The sequence below is a fragment of the Mytilus trossulus genome, chromosome 9 (assembly GCF_036588685.1).
Source record: "Mytilus trossulus isolate FHL-02 chromosome 9, PNRI_Mtr1.1.1.hap1, whole genome shotgun sequence".
Taxonomy (NCBI): domain Eukaryota; kingdom Metazoa; phylum Mollusca; class Bivalvia; order Mytilida; family Mytilidae; genus Mytilus; species Mytilus trossulus.
Genome location: NC_086381.1, coordinates 16,652,450 through 16,671,327, shown reverse-complemented (window position 1 = coordinate 16,671,327; position 18,878 = coordinate 16,652,450). Strand labels below are relative to the sequence as shown.

The 18,878-nt window shown below is 31.5% G+C and overlaps 1 pseudogene; it reads left to right on the top strand.

The window, feature by feature from the left end:
* The window catches only part of LOC134684333 (uncharacterized), a 285,814-nt pseudogene that overhangs the window by 137,268 nt on the left and 129,668 nt on the right, over positions 1 to 18,878 (top strand).

The following is an 18,878-nucleotide window of genomic DNA, read 5'->3' as shown; positions in this document are numbered from 1 at the left end:
ATTAACTTATTTTACAATAATTAATAGAAAGTAAAAGATATATGAATTGTAACACAGGGACATGCAAACTCACAAGTTGAAAACCCCTGACTTAAAATGAAAAAGACAAACAGACAAACAAAACAACACACAACGTAGAAAACTAAAGACTGAGCAACTTGAACCCCACCAAAAACTGTTAGTTATCTCAGGTGCTCAGGAAGCTTTAAAATGGCTAAGCAGATCCACAGGTGGAACCTGTCATGTAAATGTAGTGTTAATTTATTTTCCATACAAATAATGTATTCTCATATTTTTAATATTTTAAAGTAATTAGAACTTCAGAATGAGAAAGATAATTTAAACAGATTTAATCAAGATCGATGTTGTTTTCTGTTTCAGATTGCCCAGAAAATGTAACCCTACCAGATCTGTCATCTAACCCATTGACTTGCCAGTTAAAAAGTTCCTGTACCTCAGTAGAATGTTGTATGGATGTACCTTTCATTGGCAAGACATTCAGGGCTGTACTAGACTTAAACCAGGATACACAAATACTCAATGTTGGAATAGAAAAGCTTCAGTTTCCAATATCTCTGCTGGACTTTGACTTTGGTAAATTATAGTCATTGTTAATATCTGATAATAACTTTTGATTGATTTTGTTTAGAGGGTTATGTAAAAGAGATATATACATTACAGATTAGAAAACATCTTTTTCTAATTTATATCTTTTAACTTTTTAAACTTTCATAAAAAAGACCAATAATTTCTGCTTTACTGAATGTTGAAGTTGTATCTTCAAGTATACTTAATATAGAAATGGACAAACTGTTGAAATGACTCCTCTGGTCAAATATTTTGGTGAACTGCTTTCTGTGGCTTTGAGAATTTTTTATTTAAGTGCCAGTCTTTGTAAGAATCAGGCAATTTTGAAAAAAATCAAAACATGGCTGTAAAAAACCCACCTACCTAGCCATCTTATTTTGAAGTAACACTCATCCTGAGTTAGAAATGGTAGGTCTTTTGTTTCTGTGTGGTTAACTTGAGAAATCTTAAGACAAACTTTGGTTAGAATGAAAGCAAATTACAGAGTTAGCTCCCCTTAATTGTTAATTTCTAGTGCATTGTAACCAAATTTTATCTCCAATTACCAGAACAGGACAATGAAACGAATGGTATATTTTGCATCATTATACCTTTTGAACATAAATTAATGTCAACCTGAGTGGGTTTTTGTTTATCATGTTTTCACCAGTGCCTGATTCTTAGGTAGACTAGCACTAATTTAAAAGTGCAAAGTGCAGGAAACAGAAATTAGAACACTATCCATTTTCTCTTTTTAATTGTTGGATATTTAGATTAGGAAGTTTTATCCATTACAACATTGAATATTTCAATGTCATTATTTTTTAGGTAAAGACCATGAATTTAGACTGAATAGTGTTGTCAGAATCAGGTTGGTATACTATAATAAAGTTTTGTTTTTATATCATGCCAGTGAGGGGAGGACTTTCAGTTGAGCAACATGTTTGTCCAACTTAGGTTGAGGTTATGTTTAAGGAAGTTCTGAAGTAGATATGATACTTCATCATTGAGTGAATCAAGATCTGTCAAAGGAAGAATTGTGACATACGTTTCATACCTTTCCTCTCTATGTTGTAATATAAGCTGCTGTGTTTTTGAACAGATTTCATTCATTGGGTTAACTAGCATTTCTATAAAAGATGAATTACAGCTGTGTAACCAAAAGACATCTTGAAGTTGACATAAAATCTTCAACAATAGACAAGTATTTAATCAATGTGACAAGTTATAAATCGCGATAGTCTAAAAAGCATTAGATGAATTGCACAGAGACTTACAGATCTGCTATCAACATATTGTTTATATTAGTTCAGCACTTCTTGTTTTATGAATACATCTTTTTGTCTCGAAATATTCATTTAAAAACTAAAGAATTAGAATAAATCTGTTACTGAAGTCAAGTTTTGATCAAATTGATCAAACAGGAATTTAAATAAATTTAGTGATTATGAAGACATTGTATAAATCTTTCCCTCTTTTTTTACAAATTGCCTTTTATGATCAGATATAATATCTATGATTTGGAGAGTCAAAACCAATACCTAATTAGCATGAAGATATCACTGTGCTGGGAAAAGTACAAATCATGTGACTGGACAGCTAAAGTGTTTGACCACACCAGACTGCCTAAACTGACCAGAAATAAACAGACTGGTTACAATATTCCAAGTAAGTATCTCTGACATAATTTAACCCTACTGATATTTAGGTCTTGAAAAAGATCATTATAAAAGATCTTATATTTTAGAATCTTAGAATAGTTGTTTTGGCGTAATTTGTTGGATAATTTTAATTAAACAGGATCTAAACAATTCCTTATAAAGGGGGAACATTTTTCCTTTAAAGTATAACATTAAATCAGTGTGTATGTAGCAAATTTTCTCAAGTAACTTATTATTTTGTAGATTTTTCCTTAAGATCATGGTCAAGTAGTAACGGCATTAATACATCACCAATGAATAACCTTGACCTTTCCAAATTGTACCGTGACCTTGACCTTGGCTGGTATTTGACAGAGTCCTGTAATAGAAGTCAAGCACCATATCAACCACAAACAGATGGTTGGAATTCAGGTAAAGATGAATATGTATGTTAACAGAAATTGAAACCGGCAATTTAGACATTTTATAACTTAGTCAAACCTTTATGAAATTTTATGAAACTTGAAAGAAAGTGTCTTTACAATAAAGAGATAAAACTTTTAGTATTATTTTTTTTCGTTTTTCCTGTTTGACTGATAGACATATATTTTTTTTAATTTTACACACAAAGCATGAACAGAATAGTCTTCATAATCAAAAGATCCCTGAGCAAAATTAAAAAAGAAATCAGTTGAAGGTGAGACTCAGGGTATGTACAGCCCTCAACAATAATTGCCTTTTGAACACATTCACATTATTTCCTTACAGCCTGTGCAGAAGACATCCCCTTAGCATCTCTACCTCCAAACTCTGCTTGTCATGTGACAGACAAATGTTCAGACATTAAATGCTGTGTAAACATTCCAATACTACAAAGAACTGTCAGCTTACAGATAAATCTTGAACCATGTGACCTTAGATTGACCGTCCGATTGGAGGGAATGGAATACAGTCAGATGTTATACAACTACAGCTGGGGAACTCAGGATTTGTTCTGGTTAAGAGGGGTATTTAGATTCAGGTAAACCATTTATGTAGCTGGTGTCATTTATATACTTGACATCAAATATCCAGGAAAATGCAAGTTTTTTCCTTATCCTAAAAATGTTTACCTACAAAAATAAATGAATCCACTGTAGTGTGTGTTTTATTTACTGTCAAAGTATAATCCCAAAATTTAAAAGCATGAACATTTCAATAAAGTATTATAGTTGATGCTATTGAAATTATTTTATTAAGTTAATAAACTGGCCTGTAAATTTGGAAATCGATCTTTTGAATACATTTTTAAGTTAAGTACATTTGATAGTCCATATTTTTACATTAAACCCTACTACTTTCAGTTATAAGATTGAAGACCTAGTCCTGGTCAACAGATACAGACTGTCTCTACAGTTTGACAGTTGTTTTGAGTCCAGTCAGGCATGCTCACAATCTGTTACAGTCTTAGATAAAGTAGAACTGCCTAAAGTGGTCTGTGATTGGAAACAAGATTATCAAATTCAGGGTAAGTTATATTGCAATGTTTCTTATGATTTCTTGGAATATTTACATTCTTTATTATTCTATGGTAGCAGATGGGGTATAGAAAAAATATTTATCAGAGAGGAAACTGCATTCTTCTTTTTGAGTAATAGCAGTCTGGCTATGAAGTTGCATATTGATATATGTAGTTGAATGCTTTAAGTCAATGAAATAGCAATCAAATGACATAGAAAACAAATTTATAATTAAATAGATAATTGGTATCCAACAAATATTAATAAATCAACAGTAAAAGAATTGTTTAAACCACATTGATATTGAAAAGAATAACCATATCTGGATTTCAATCCTAAAAATAAGAGAAGGTACTCCAAATTACTCCAATATGTTATACCATCTTGATAAAAAGTAAATTCTTTTTCCTTTATGTTTTATTTGTTCTGTTCTATTTTCAAGGTTGAATTATATTTCATCTTGTTTGTAGAATTTTCTGTTGACCAATGGAAACAGAAGAAGAGTTTTAAGGCTGCCCAATTGGCTGAGTATGAAGTATCACAGTTACTGGAGGAAACAAGACTAGGATTTTATCTCAATGATGGACAATGTGAAATTCCAACAGGTTCTAGTAAATGGACAAATGGTTAGTGATGTCATCAAATTTGAGAACTGTTTAATTGTGCACACTCCCCCTCATCAAATCCTGGAAGTGTTATATGACTCTTTACACTTTCATATTTTTATTATTATATTTTTAAGACTTCCTCTTATATCATTTGATTTTAATTTGATTTTTATGTTTTTAACACCACTTTTAAGCACATCTTCTAGGCTATTTCATGGCGGCCAGTTATTGGTGGAGGAAGCCGGAGTGCTCAGAGAAAACCACCGACCTTCTATAAGAAAACTGACAGTCCTAGTCAATTAAGATTGGAGTCGAGTGCACCCGCACGAGCAGGGTTTGAACTCGCAACCTCAGTGTTGACTGGCTAGTGATTACAGTAATAACTACTCATACCACCGGCCACTGAGGCCACTCATATCATTTTAGAAGGGTTGTATAATCCTTTGTATACTTCTTACCAGATATTTACTGTTCAAACCAATTGATTATGTTTTTTTAATCAATGTGTGGTTCATTTGGTTGCAGTTCTTCATTGGTCAAAATTCACTTGATGCAGTGGTATAAAGTCTGTATATATATGACATATATACTACTACATTTGTTTTGTTTTAATTTTTTTAGAATGCCCCCCGAGCTTCCGGATCAGCCCAGGAGTGTTAGATGGACCAATACACTGTCACATCAGTAAAGAGTGTACATCAGTGGACTGTTGTGTAAAAGATGAGATTACACAGAGAAATTATAACATCTATCTTACCATAGATCCATGTGACTTCAAACTTATCATTGGAGCAGAAAAATACACATTTACCCAATCTCTCCTTGATTTTAAATGGAGTAAGTATAGGATTTTGTGAATAGAAGATTGTTTATGATATTCTTATTTTTATTTAACTGATGTTTACTCAGATTGTCTTTATAAACTTTACAAGTTAACTTTGAGATTTGCATTATAACAATGAATATATACAGATGATAAAATTGAGAATGGAAATGGGGAATGTGTCAAAGAGACAACAACCCGACCATATAAAAAACAACAGCAGAAGGTCACCAACAGGTCTTCAATGTAGCAAAAAATTCCCGCACCTGGAGTCGTCCTTCAGCTGGCCCCTAAACAAATATATACTAGTTCAGTGATAATGAACGCCATACTAATTTCCAAATTGTACACAAGAAACCAAAATTAAAAAATACAAGACTAACAAAGGCCAGAGGTTCCTGACTTGGGACAGGTGAACTTAGATGTATACTTTTGATGGATTTTATTTTCAAATTTATTTAAAACACTTTTTATATGCTGTGCTGTTGCTTTTGTCTTATTGTTATTGTTAAAATCTAAATTCCTTTTGCCAAATCTAAGTTTACTTTTCATACAGTATTAATTTGCATAGTCATACTTAATTTAATATCTGAAAATTACATTAGTTTAACATGTATAGTGTTGAAAAAATATTTCTGTCACTTTTTTCAGAGTCTCAATACTTGTTTGAAATGGAAGGAATAATTAGAATGAGGTAATTTTGAAGGAGTGTGAATAAATATCATGTTTATAACCATGATAACCTATCTAAAAAAAAGTCCTAAATTAGCAGTTTCCTAATCATTTTAATTTTCTTTTTATAAGGTCAATTTGTGAACAATTTTTTTCTGGCATTTGAAATTGTTTTCTTGATTACTCAGAAATTTTTCAATGACCAAATTATTAACATGAGATATATTGTAAAAAAAAAAAAGCAGATATTTGTTTTTATGTGAATCCTTAGTTTATGGCAGGAAATTTACTTGTACCTATTTTTCTACACAAATATCTTTCTATTGTTTGTGTACAGACAAAATTATAATATACTTTTCAGCATTGATGTAGAGGATTTACCAGGACAAGGTGTATACATTGTAAGCCTTAACAGCAGTATTTGCTGGGACTTTAACAGTACATGTGATTACAGTGTAAAGATCTTTGAGAACATACAGTTACCCAAACCTAAATGTAACTTCAATAAAGATTATCTGACAACTGGTGAGTTACTGTTAATAGCAGTATTAGCTGGGACCATAACATCATGGTGTCATGTGGAAACACATCTTTGTTTAATCATACTTTGTACTAGTTTGGCTTTATAAATATTTTGATATGAGCGCCACTAATGAGTCTTATGAAGACGAAACGCGCGTCTGGCATACTAAATTATAATCCTGGTACCTTTGATAACTATTTGCCAATGTTAGAAATTTAGCAAAAATTTAAATCTTTACCAAACAAATAATGTCCTTTTATGTGCTTTCTATATGATAATTTTAAGTTTCTTTTTAATAAATTTTTGAGATAAATGTGTAGCACTTTTAACTAACAATTATAAAAAGTTTAGTTTGAGACCACTTAAATTCTAAATTCTTATTTGTAAATATATCCAGTTCTTACTTAACTTTTTCTTACACCTCAGCACATTATGAATATTATATTTAAATTTTATGATGACAATCCTATGAATTAATTGTGATTTTAATTATTATTGCCTAAATTCAGTCATCTGTACATAACTAAATGTTTCCTTATGTTTTAAGGTGTATAGTTGCTAAAATTATACCCTAAGGGTAGTGCTCCACAATTAATCGAGGAATATACAAGAAACTGAACTGAACTGATAAATTAACAAGTCTTTGGACATAACACTATTTTGTCAGTTGATGAAACAGGTTAATGAACAATTTGGAATAAGGGTACATTGAACTACATTTATAATCATTTATGCACAGTTTTTGGTGGGAATTTGTTTTGATCAGTCTAGTTTTCTATGTTGTGTTTTGTGTACTGTTGTTTGTCTTTTTCTTTTTTAGCCATGATGTTGTCAGTTTATTTTCTACTTGTGAGTTTGAATGTCCCTTTGGTATCTGTCGCTTCTCCCTAAGCATACAAAAATAAAAGGGATTTCTGATGAGGGAGTTAGGTATCATTTCCATTTCTGTATTTTATGCCAAAATATAATATTTCTTTCAGATTTCTCATTGACTCAATGGTACACTGAAACTGGATACAAGCCCATGACAAAACTGACTGGTAACCAACTGACAGACCTCCTTGAGGAGCTAGAGATTGTTAGATATTATGAAACCAGTGAATGTAACAGAACATTGCTTCCCTATCAGCCTACTGAGGCAAATGGATGGAACATTGGTAAGGCACTGTTTACATTGTGTATACTGTAAACAAACTGATTTTCCCGAGTGATTTATTTTTGATGACTTTTGCGAGAAGGAAAATAACAAGAATATAAATCGTCACAAAAATAAAAACTTGGATCTTTCCATGTTTAATTACACCAAGTACTTGTAAAAATCTCAAAATTAAATTGCTGCGATTAGGGCTAGAAAGTGCTAAATGCGAAATAAAGTATCTGCATAAATAAGTTGGTATACAGCAGTCAGTTCATTCTAGACAAATTTGATAATAACTCTTGACCTGTCTTGTTTTGATATGTATATAATAAGAAAAGAGAACTGTATTGTATTTTAAATTCCTACAACATCAAAGGTGATTTGATGTTTGCAAATTAAGTTTACTGTCAACGCTTTTAAAGCGGAGCAAGTGAGCGGGTATTTGCGTCCATCTATTGCCAATTAATGCTGTTGAAGCTTAAAAATGAAATATTATCATCTTCAATCTAAAAACAAACTGACAGAAAACCATCTAAAATCATACATTTTCTGCACTTGCGCGTACGTCTTCATAGCATGAATTGGGAATTGATGGTCGCAAATTAAGATTACTGGTGAAGCATTAGAGAAGACAGTAAACAGGTATTTTCCACCATCAAATAACCAATTGATGCCATCTGAGCTTAAACCACAATATTGTTATCTCCATTCTAATGAAACTGACAACAAACAACGTTAAGACATCTATATAAACCTGTCATGAACATTACAAATGTTGTTGCATTAGAATTTTTAACTTACATAGCTAGAAAGATTACATTTTGATGCTTGTGCTTTTATTTTTAGCCTGCCCAGCCCTAGAAGACACTCTGCCAACACTGCCATCAGAAATATCATGCAGTTTGTCCGATACATGTACTGGAGTGGATTGTTGTGTAGATGTAGAACTATTAGGACGATCTGTCCACACCACCGTGGATATAGATCCATGTTATCTAGGAATGACAGTTGGTATAGAGAGGATGAAATTCAATACCAGTCTAATGGATTATACTTGGGGATCAGTTATTGATGTGGCTTTATATGGAGTAGTCAGATTCAAGTTAGTCTGTCAAAGCGTATACTGTGGATTCATTATTATTCATTGGATACCAATTTTCGTAGGTACAGGTGAACCACAAATTCAAATGATCAACAAATTACAATTTTTTTCTATATGCTTGTATGCAGAGATTGGCAAAACCATGAAATCAAACATCAACAAAATGCAAGTTTTCCTTAATCCACGTAAATTGATACCCACGAAAATAAACGAATCCACAGTAATTCTTAGCTTCTTAACATGACAATAAGTTCTTGTCTGTCATCACTAGCTTTATGATGACTTCTAGATATATTATTGTTATTTCCTGATTGAAATTTACACATTTGCTCTTAATCTTTTATATTTTGCAAAAAAAATCTTTTCATCAATTAGGTCTAACAAAAAGATGAACATTAAGGTTGTTGGTTTACTTTTGATTTTTTTGGCAAATATTTTGACCACTGATTTAGCCTTGCCACAATTTATATGAAATATCATGTCCATAAGTTTTAGAACATTCCTCCTTGATTAATTGGTTCCTTTCCTGATATGCATGAACTGTTTGCTCCTATATATTGAACATACAACCATAAATATACTAGAAATTCAAAATGGTACGTTAAGGATATTTTACTAGTACATTTCACTTTTATGATACAAAACAGAACATAGAAATTGGATCATCCTGACCTACATTTTACCCTTTGATGATAGATTCTCATGTAAATGCTGGTACCTTTGATAACTATGTATACAAAAACTGTTTTTATTAAACTGCATATATCTTTTTTTGTCCTACAGAAGCAGGAGTTGAAGTTTTTTTTTAAATATATTTAACAGATTAACAGTAGATGATTTAAATGAAGAAAACCTGTATATTGTAAACATGAACATCAGTGTATGTTTTGAATCTAAAGGACCTTGTGCTATAGAATCAGCTGTTATCCTAAGAAATTCTTTGATACCAAAGATGCAGTGCAACTTCACCCATGGATTCCATATAGAAGGTACATTATGGCTGTCTTGAATATTAAATGAGTCTTATTTCTTGGTACCTGTATATTTTGTGAAAGGAAGGTTGTTTAAGGCATTTAACCATAGAACTATTAATTAAACAAATATTCTTAAGATTTACAAAAAAACTTAGATCACTGAATAGTTTATTGATTGTGTGTAAAATTTATTCGCATAAAACTTGCATTTGAATATTACAAAATAATATGCCTTTACTTCATTTATTATACATGCAAGCAAACTATGATGAAATGCTGACCAGCAGTGACAAATTATCAGTTAATCACCATTTGAAATACTGTGGATCCATTTATTTTCATTGGTACCAATTTTTGTGGATTATGGAACACTTGCATTTTCATGGATATTTTATTTCATTTTACCAATCGACATATTAACATTAAGCCTATGAAAAATTTGCAATAAGTGTTGTATTCCAGGTTGACATGTACCAACAAAAACCCACGAAACCCACTAAAATAATAAATCCACTGTATTATTATTCATTACACTTTTTGATTAAATGCTTTGGTGAATCATGAATTTTTACCTAGCAATGTCTTGAAATATTTTAGGATTTTCCCTGTCAAAATGGCTGACAGAAAGGGACTTGAAAGGAACCAAATCTATACCAAAGTATATTGTATCCCAGATGATGGAATATTTAGACCTCTCTCCATACCTCCATGACACGTCTTGTAATAGAGGGGTGGCACCATGGGGACCAAACTTCGATGGATGGATGAAAGGTAAAGTTTTCTGTTTCTAGAGCCTTATTGATAAGATGGTCTTATTAACATGTGAGTGTGCCTTCCTTTGGAGTATTTTTAAAATGAAGGGCCATGTTAAAGGAATAATTGTAAAGGCAGGATAAGATAAAAAAAAAAACGAAAAAAAACTATCAGGTTTTGATATTGGATTTTTATCTGTTTGTATCAACTATTATATAAAAGGGCATTTCGGCAAAATAAAACATATGGATATAAACTTTCAAAATGTAACACCCTCTGCTTTAAAGTAAGTTTTAAACAACTAAGATTATGAATTGTATAGATTTTGTTGGTAGGCATAGTTGTAATATGACAATGTGTTGGGGATATTTTGAAGCTTGCATTAATTTACAAATACAATATAATGGGTAAGCGTTTATGAGACAGCAAACCAACATATGAACTATTTTTCATACTATATATCTCAATGCTTTGAAGAAAGAGAATCAAATGGCACCATTGTTGGACCTCACTATACTATTTCGTCACTTTTATTGCTTTGATTATTTAGCTGTTGAGCATTTTACCAGCTGATTAGAGTGGTTGGCAGTAGGTTGGTTAGGATGAGTGTATTGTATTCATTCTGGACCAAGTATTAAAAGTTTCTCTAAATGCTGTATTCCTGTTATCCGCTTGCCCATGTTATGTTCAATCTAATATAAAATAAAAAAGTGTTTCCTGCAATTTTTTAAAGCAATTGCTTTCATGCCGTCGCGTATGGCCATCTTTGTGACCCAGATCAGAGACTCCGCCCAGATCAAGCCATAGTATTTTGTTAAACAGGCTCCTGGTCTGTCATTCATAAACACCTATGTATGTTTTCTAATGCAATACATAGCTTGAAACTTTTGAAAAACGTTAGTGGATTTAAGAAAGTTCAGCATACGTTCTTGTAGATGTATTTTTGTACATAGGGGGACAACCGTTTGACTATCAAAAAAACATAGACGTCCGAGTGAAAAAATGCATTTTTATACCTGCGATTCCGTTTTCCGTTCGTACGATGTTTCAACAAAATATGGAATCATTTCAGATGTTGATTTAGTATTGAAAATTTGACTGAATTATCCTTTATAATATACGGTTTTATATGTTTAATTGGTGTTTTTTTAAGAAAGAGGTCAGGTCAGGTGCTCTTGTTCATTCATAAAATTGTCGTTCATTCATAAATTTATCGTAAAATCAAAATCACTACACAGGTTATCAGGTTATACGTAGTGTCAAATGATTACCTGTAATCTAAAAATAGACAAAGTTAACTGACCTATTTTGTTGATTTGTTTGCGCAAATAATTTGGAGGAACGAAACCCTTGTTGAAACACATAACAATTAGCTTGTTTTCCTTTTTTGTCATAACTCCGTAAGATTTATCGATCACCTTACTAATGAAATGGACCCGTCCAAAAGTGATAGATGCCAAGTCCAGATGAAGAGATATTTACAATTTGGAATTTTCTAGTTTCATAGATTAAAAAAAGTACATCCTTTTTGGATATCATATTCAAAACTGGGTATGCATGACAAATGATGAAACCATTATCCTCGTCTTTCCAATGGACGAGTCTACTACGTTTGTTGACACTCGACGGTCCACCGTGTTTGCAATTTTATTTCATGTTTTCGAAATATTGAAGATCATTTTCACAATGTTTCCTGAAAATTGGATAAATATCAAAGCAACTTAGAGCTGTTTGTTCTTGTTCGTATAATGACGATTTAATGTCATGTTTGTCTGTGATGGCCCCTCTTTTCGGGATTGCATGAGCATTATAGTTATCTCGTACCGCATGAGAATGACACATATCAACTGAGCAATAATGTTTGGGATTTAGTTTTTAAGAAATGATGACAAAGTAACATTAGTCAGCTGAAATATATATTTATTTTTTACATGTTTATGTCTTGTAACATATTTTGTTTCTTTCCCGTTTTTCAACATTTGCGTCTGGAAAGTTGAAATGTTTTAACTAAAGTGTTAAATTTAAATTAATTATGAAAATTAAATCAATAAAGGAAATAATTGCCCAGTTACAAACACTACTAGGGGATAATCCATAATAATTTCTCTTGGAGTTTATATGTTTCAGCACATGTATATTTGACCCCAACTTTAGCCTGGTAAACGTGTTGTCTCCTTGTGAAATATAAAACATATTAAAAATGACTTTCTGCTAAAGTCTTTAATTGATATAAAGTTAAAACCTTCTTAATTCTCACTAGACAACACTCCTGTCATGTTTAATTCTTAAATATATGTGGATGAAAAAAAAGTCCCCAAAACATAAACATGACAGCAATTGCTTTTACAGCCTTTCAGGCTTTGATTCGTAGTGTTATTGATATATTTTCAGAATGTAAATTTCCTCTAATTCAGTAACAAAATGGATATGTTTTCAGAATGTAAAACACCAATATCAGTTCCTTACCTAAAAGAGACGGAGACAACCTGTATAGTGGAGGACACCTGTACAGCTGTCAGATGTTGTGTAGAAATGTCCTTACTAGACAGGTCATTTGAATATTCTATAAAACTGGATGCCTGCAGTTTTGTTCTGAGTGTTGGAATAGAGAAGCTGACACATAATCATTCACTGATTGGTTATAAATTTGGTAAAAATATATTATTTACTGCTTAGTCACTCCTGGAATAACACTTGAAATATAGAATTCTTTATTTTCAATTTGAATTGATTTCTAAAAGTATTAGATTGAAGGAACAAATTAATCAATGAACCATCATAATTCCAAGCTCTATTTGATGTGTATTCTTGTCCCATGCTGTAATTGCTAATGGTCTCGCATCCATTTTTACCGAGGAACATTATGATTCTGCTATATACAAAAAAAAAACTAGAGTAAAATGAAGTTTAAGATTTTCAAAATAATATAATCATGAGAATTTTTTTTATGCCTTACAGATTGTACATGTATTTTGTTTTTATTCGCTCATTTTGGACTCTTCTTTTAATGTCAATAATGCGATAGGGTGAGTTTCTTAATAATAAGAACATGCGTTCTTATAACCTTTATGCTTATTTTTTCAAAATTGTAAAATTACAATAATTATGCATTTTTGGCCATTCTTAAATTATCACAATGATAAATGCATGCAATCATTTCTGAACTTACAGTCCTTGCATTGTTTTCTTTGAAAAATCTTAAGATGGTCCGAGACCACCATTGTCGTCCCTTGATTTTTGTTGTTCACAAATATAGTCCCTAGTGTTGACAGTGGGTTACTTGTCATTAATTTTTATACCCCTTCCAAATTCATTTCTCCATGTTCAATGCCTCAAATTGCAAGGAGGGGGATGAAATTACACTGTAAAAAAATTTGGGTCCAGAATTTTAAAGGAAAGTAGTAATTTGGTCCAGCTGAAAAAGGTTGAAAATGAGCACTTCGGAAGCTGTCAAAAGATTTCAAGACGCCCTAAACATAAAATTGTCCATATTTTGAGTTAGAGGCGATGAAGTTTTCTATAAATTTGATATAATTTGTCCCAAAAGTAGTACAACACACTGTAAAAGTTTCTTTGAGAAAGCTCAGGTGGGATTTTTTTTATTTTCATTTATGTTCTAAAAGAAATGCACTACGAATTAATTGTGTTCTCGGACCAGATAATATGAAACAATAAATGACATTTGTGATATATTTTTTGTAGGAGAGAAAAGACAGTTTTATATGAATGGAGTACTTAAAATTGAGTAAGTCAATTGATAAAAGATTTTGTTACTAACAAAATATATATTCAATTTATCAGGAGAATACCTATAACGTAAGCGTACCCATATTGCACCGAGTACCCAAATTGCACCTATTTAGAAAAAATAGCAATGGTATTCTTACAAGATTTCCTAGAGACTAAACAATTTGTATTTTTATGATTTGATACTATGCCCGTCTTTCAACATAGGTAAACATATTTAGATTTACACAAAACGTTCACAGTATTTATCAACAGATGGACTGTTTACTGAAAAAGCAAAATGTACGAAAACGTCACCATGCGACGTCATCAAAACGTCATCTTTTTAAAATTAGCAAATACAATATGTTATGAGTATACATTTCGAAAAATATGAAAAGTGAGCATGGACTAATATCCAATTGTTCAAAATATTTGAAGAAATTAAACAAAAGCCCGGTTATTAGACTTTTGACGATGTGAATTTAAGCATGGATGCAATTTGGGTACTCCTCATTACAGAATCATGGAAGGTTTGGAGATTGATTTAAACCCATTTTTTTATGACTCAATATGGATTAAAAAATAAATTGGTGTACCTATACAATAAAGAAGGATGGGGCTTCAAAATAAACACAGTTTGGATATTTTTTTCTTGATCATAAAAAAACGTAGGTGAAAAAACTGTCAAAATAGGTGCAATTTGGGTACCGTCACGTTAAATACATTTACACATTTATGTCATTCAAGCTTTAAAGAAAGATTGGTTTCTCTTTTCATTACCAGAAACTAGAAAGAAGATTTTTAAAATTTCCTTTTTAAGATCTCTACATTTGTTCTATTTAGCGATAGTGTTTCTTCATTGTTTACTTGTATTTCCAGTTATATCATAGATGAGTTAGAGAGTAGCAATGAATTCCTGCTGTCAGTCAATCTAAGTGTATGTCTAGAACCTAACTACTGTGTGATCAATAGGACTATAGCAGAAAACGTTAGGATGCCTAAGCCCAAATGTGACTGGAACAGAGACTATAACATACCAGGTTAGTGGCATTTATTGTTAGTTATGGAGTAAAAAGAAATGACTGGTTTACTTCTTTTGTATTGCATGGATTTTCTGATGAGATGGTTAAAACAATTCATTATTATTTCTGGTATAAACAATGAGAATTTAAGATATCTATGAGCCATAAACTTGCTGCAAGCTAGATGCTAAGAACTTATAAGTAACTGACATGATGAAAAACACAACAAGTACACTGACATACACTGAGACGTATGTATCATATCTATCAATCCCTATGTTTTTTTTTCATGCACCATGCTTCACTTAGGGGCATTATGTTTTTTTGGTCTGCGTCCATTCTTTAGTCAGTCTGTCTGTCCGTCCGTTCATTCTTCCATCCATTTTTGGTCAAGGAAGTATTTTATGAAGTCTTAATTCCAATCAACTTGAAAATTAGAATATGAGTTCCCTATGACATGTTCTTTTTTAATTTAAATGCCAAATTAAGAGTTTTTTACCCCAATTTACACAGTCCACTCAACATAGAAAATCATAGTGGGAGTGGGGCATCATGTGCTATGAACACATTCTTGTTTTCTTCCAAATTTTTATTTGATATTACAGTATCAAAACCTATTTAAATTTCAGTAACTATAAATTGATAAGAATGCATAGTGAAGACATTTAATAACTTAAAAATCAAATTTAAATGTTATCCAATATAGTTGAAGTATATAGAATAATAGAAAGTTTGTTTTACAGGGTTCTCATTGAAAAGCTGGATGACAGAAAGACATTTTGTTTCTGGGAACACCCTGCCTGAGTATGCTATTCTACAGCTGGTAAAAAACCTGGGTGTGGCTGGTTACCTTAAAGGAACACCATGTAATAGAAGTGATACTGACTATACACCGGCTGTACAGGGATGGAAAAATGGTGAGCAAGAAATGTAAAAATTTTGACTATAATTTCAGTATTCATCAGAGTATTGAAAATTAGTATCTTTGATAAACTTCACCGATACATAAAAACATTAATTTAAGGGTTTAATGTGGAACTGTGTGTAATATAGATGTAAACCACACTAAACAGAATTACCTCTCTATGTATCTTTATAATTCCTTAAATTAAATTGCTTTTTCTTTCTTAAAACAGAATGTCCTGTAACAACAGTTATACCATCCCTTCAGAATGGAATGTCTTGTAGGCTATTGTCATCTTGTACTGCTGTGGACTGTTGCTTAGATGTTGACATTATAGGTCATTCTATCAACACTGTCCTAACTCTTGACCCCTGTGACCAGAGACTGACCATTGGAATAGAAAACCTCATGTTTAATGTATCCCTGTATGACTTTGACTGGGGTAAGTTTTCTGTCCATTTTAAAAATCTTCAAGATAGAAATAATCAGTTACTTAAGATTTCTAAGCAAAGGTAGTTTACATTTTAATTGCTATCTTACCGTGAATACAATTCAACAAACAACAATTTAATCTCAAAGATATTTGAAATTCATTTTAGCCCAAATATCATTTAAAAAGAAGAGATCGTTTGTTAGTATCTCACCAAACATGACCAAAGTAAATATATTCTGGAAACCTTGTAAAAAATGTAGTTATTTTAAAAGAGTGTATAGATGAAATTATTTGTTTGTGGTTGGGTTTCTGTCTCCATGAAGAATACGCTACATCTCTTCTTTTCTTTTTGAAATCATTTACATGAAAATCCATCTTGTCATTTTTTTCTATTGCATATTGAAATTTTTTCTACTAGCATGACATAAATCAAGTACATATTTTAATTTGACCCTACATATAAATTAATCTTGTTGTACCTAATTTATTTTACAGCCACTGCACACAAACTGTACATGGATAAAGTCTTCCGTTTAGAGTAAGTATATTTATATATGAATACAGTAAAATAAGTAATTTTAAAATATAACAAGATGTGGTATGAGTGTCAATACGACAACTCCCCATCCACATCCTAACTTGTAAAAGGTAAACCGTAATAAGTTGATGTACAGGCCTTCAACATAGAGCCTTAGCAGACCAGCAAGATATAAATCGCCCCAAAAGTGAAAAGTGGAAAACTATTTAAACAGGAAAACCAAAGGTGTAATCTATATTACAAGAAACAAGAAACACTAATTTTAAAATGAACATCAACTGCATGTATGTAGTTATAATCATGAATTACGATCTTTCATGAACTTTCAAAATCTAAATAATACTATTTTATACCATCCTCCCTTTTCACCCAAAAACATGAAAGAGTGAAAATACTCATATAATATTAAAGAGATAAATTTTATTCCTAAATTCATTTCGAGAATTGTAATATTGTAATTGAAGTACTTCATAGTTTTTGGGTGATCTTTGATTGATCTGAAATATTTGTCACTGGACACACAGAAATGTTTTATTTAACTTGCAATGAATCCAAGAAACCTGCTTAGAAATAGTGATCTCCAGATTTAGAAAACAATTGAAATAAATAATGGTCAATATGATAGATAAAAAGATATGAAATTTGATCTGGAGCTGGGTAAACAGTGTAATTAGATAAGTATTTTTGAACTATTTAGTAATAATTTTACATTTTATTTCAGCTATGCTATCTATGACTTAGAGAGTGATCACCAATATATGATAGAGTTGAATATCAGTCTGTGTTTTGAATCAACAGAACCATGCATGTTTACACAAGCAATATTCTCCAACACTAAACTTACAAAGAAACCTTGTGATTGGCAGACTGGATTTGTTGATCCAAGTAAGAGTCTTTTGATGTTTGTTTATTTATATCAGCCTTAAATACTGTATATGATACCAGTTATTACACTTTAGAACCTGGTGTCATTGACATCTCAGTAAGCTTAGGTCACAGCAAAAAGTTGAATAAGTCAATTAATATTGTTGCAGATCTGTATCTATTATAACAAAACCTGCCTTGCGGTATAAAGTAAAAACACAAAAATACTGAACTCCGAGGAAAATTCAAAAAGGTAAGTCCCAAATCAAATGGCAAAATCAATAGTTCAAACACATCAAACGAATGGTTAAGAACTGTAATATTCCTGACTTGGTACAGGCATTTTCTTAGGTATGTTTCCTTCTAAAAAAGTCAGTAAAAGGGGAAATTTGGATTATGGTCCTAACCTTTTTGCTTGTAATGTATCTATTTGAAATTTTTTTATAATATCTATGTAAATACTGTAATTTGGCCAAGTAGTAGGATTTTCAAATATCAACTCTAATTTAAAGGAAAGGTATGTTGAAAATTGGCAATTTACAAAATGATTGAATCATTATTAAGTTGTTTAGTATTAAAAAATGTTGATACTGGTATTTTTAAGGAGATCAGAAATCATGGTTTTTAAGCCCAATTAAATTTCTCCATTATTTCATATTTTACAGAGTTTTCAGTGTCAAAGTGGAGAAAGGAGCATGGTATTGATCTTACAAGTGCATTATCTCCAATCCAAATCTCTAAACTGAAGGAGACATTGGGTATAGCTCCATACCTCAGAGACAAAGCTTGTCAGAGATATAACTCTCCATACAGTCCACCTCTCAATGGGTGGAGAACAGGTTAGTATAAAACATAATTTGACAATGTAATCTGTCTGTTTTAGTTAGAATTTAAGCATTATGGAGCAACTTTTTAACTCCAAGGGGGTTATGGTTTTTTGCCTGAGTCAGAAATTTTTCACAAACATTTCCTTTTCAGTTTTACAATGCTATTTATCAATTTGTTTTCTTTAAAAGTTTGACACTATAAGGAATGGGGAAAATCTGGATTCAGAATATTTTTGTTGTAATCTACTTGAATATTTTTTAA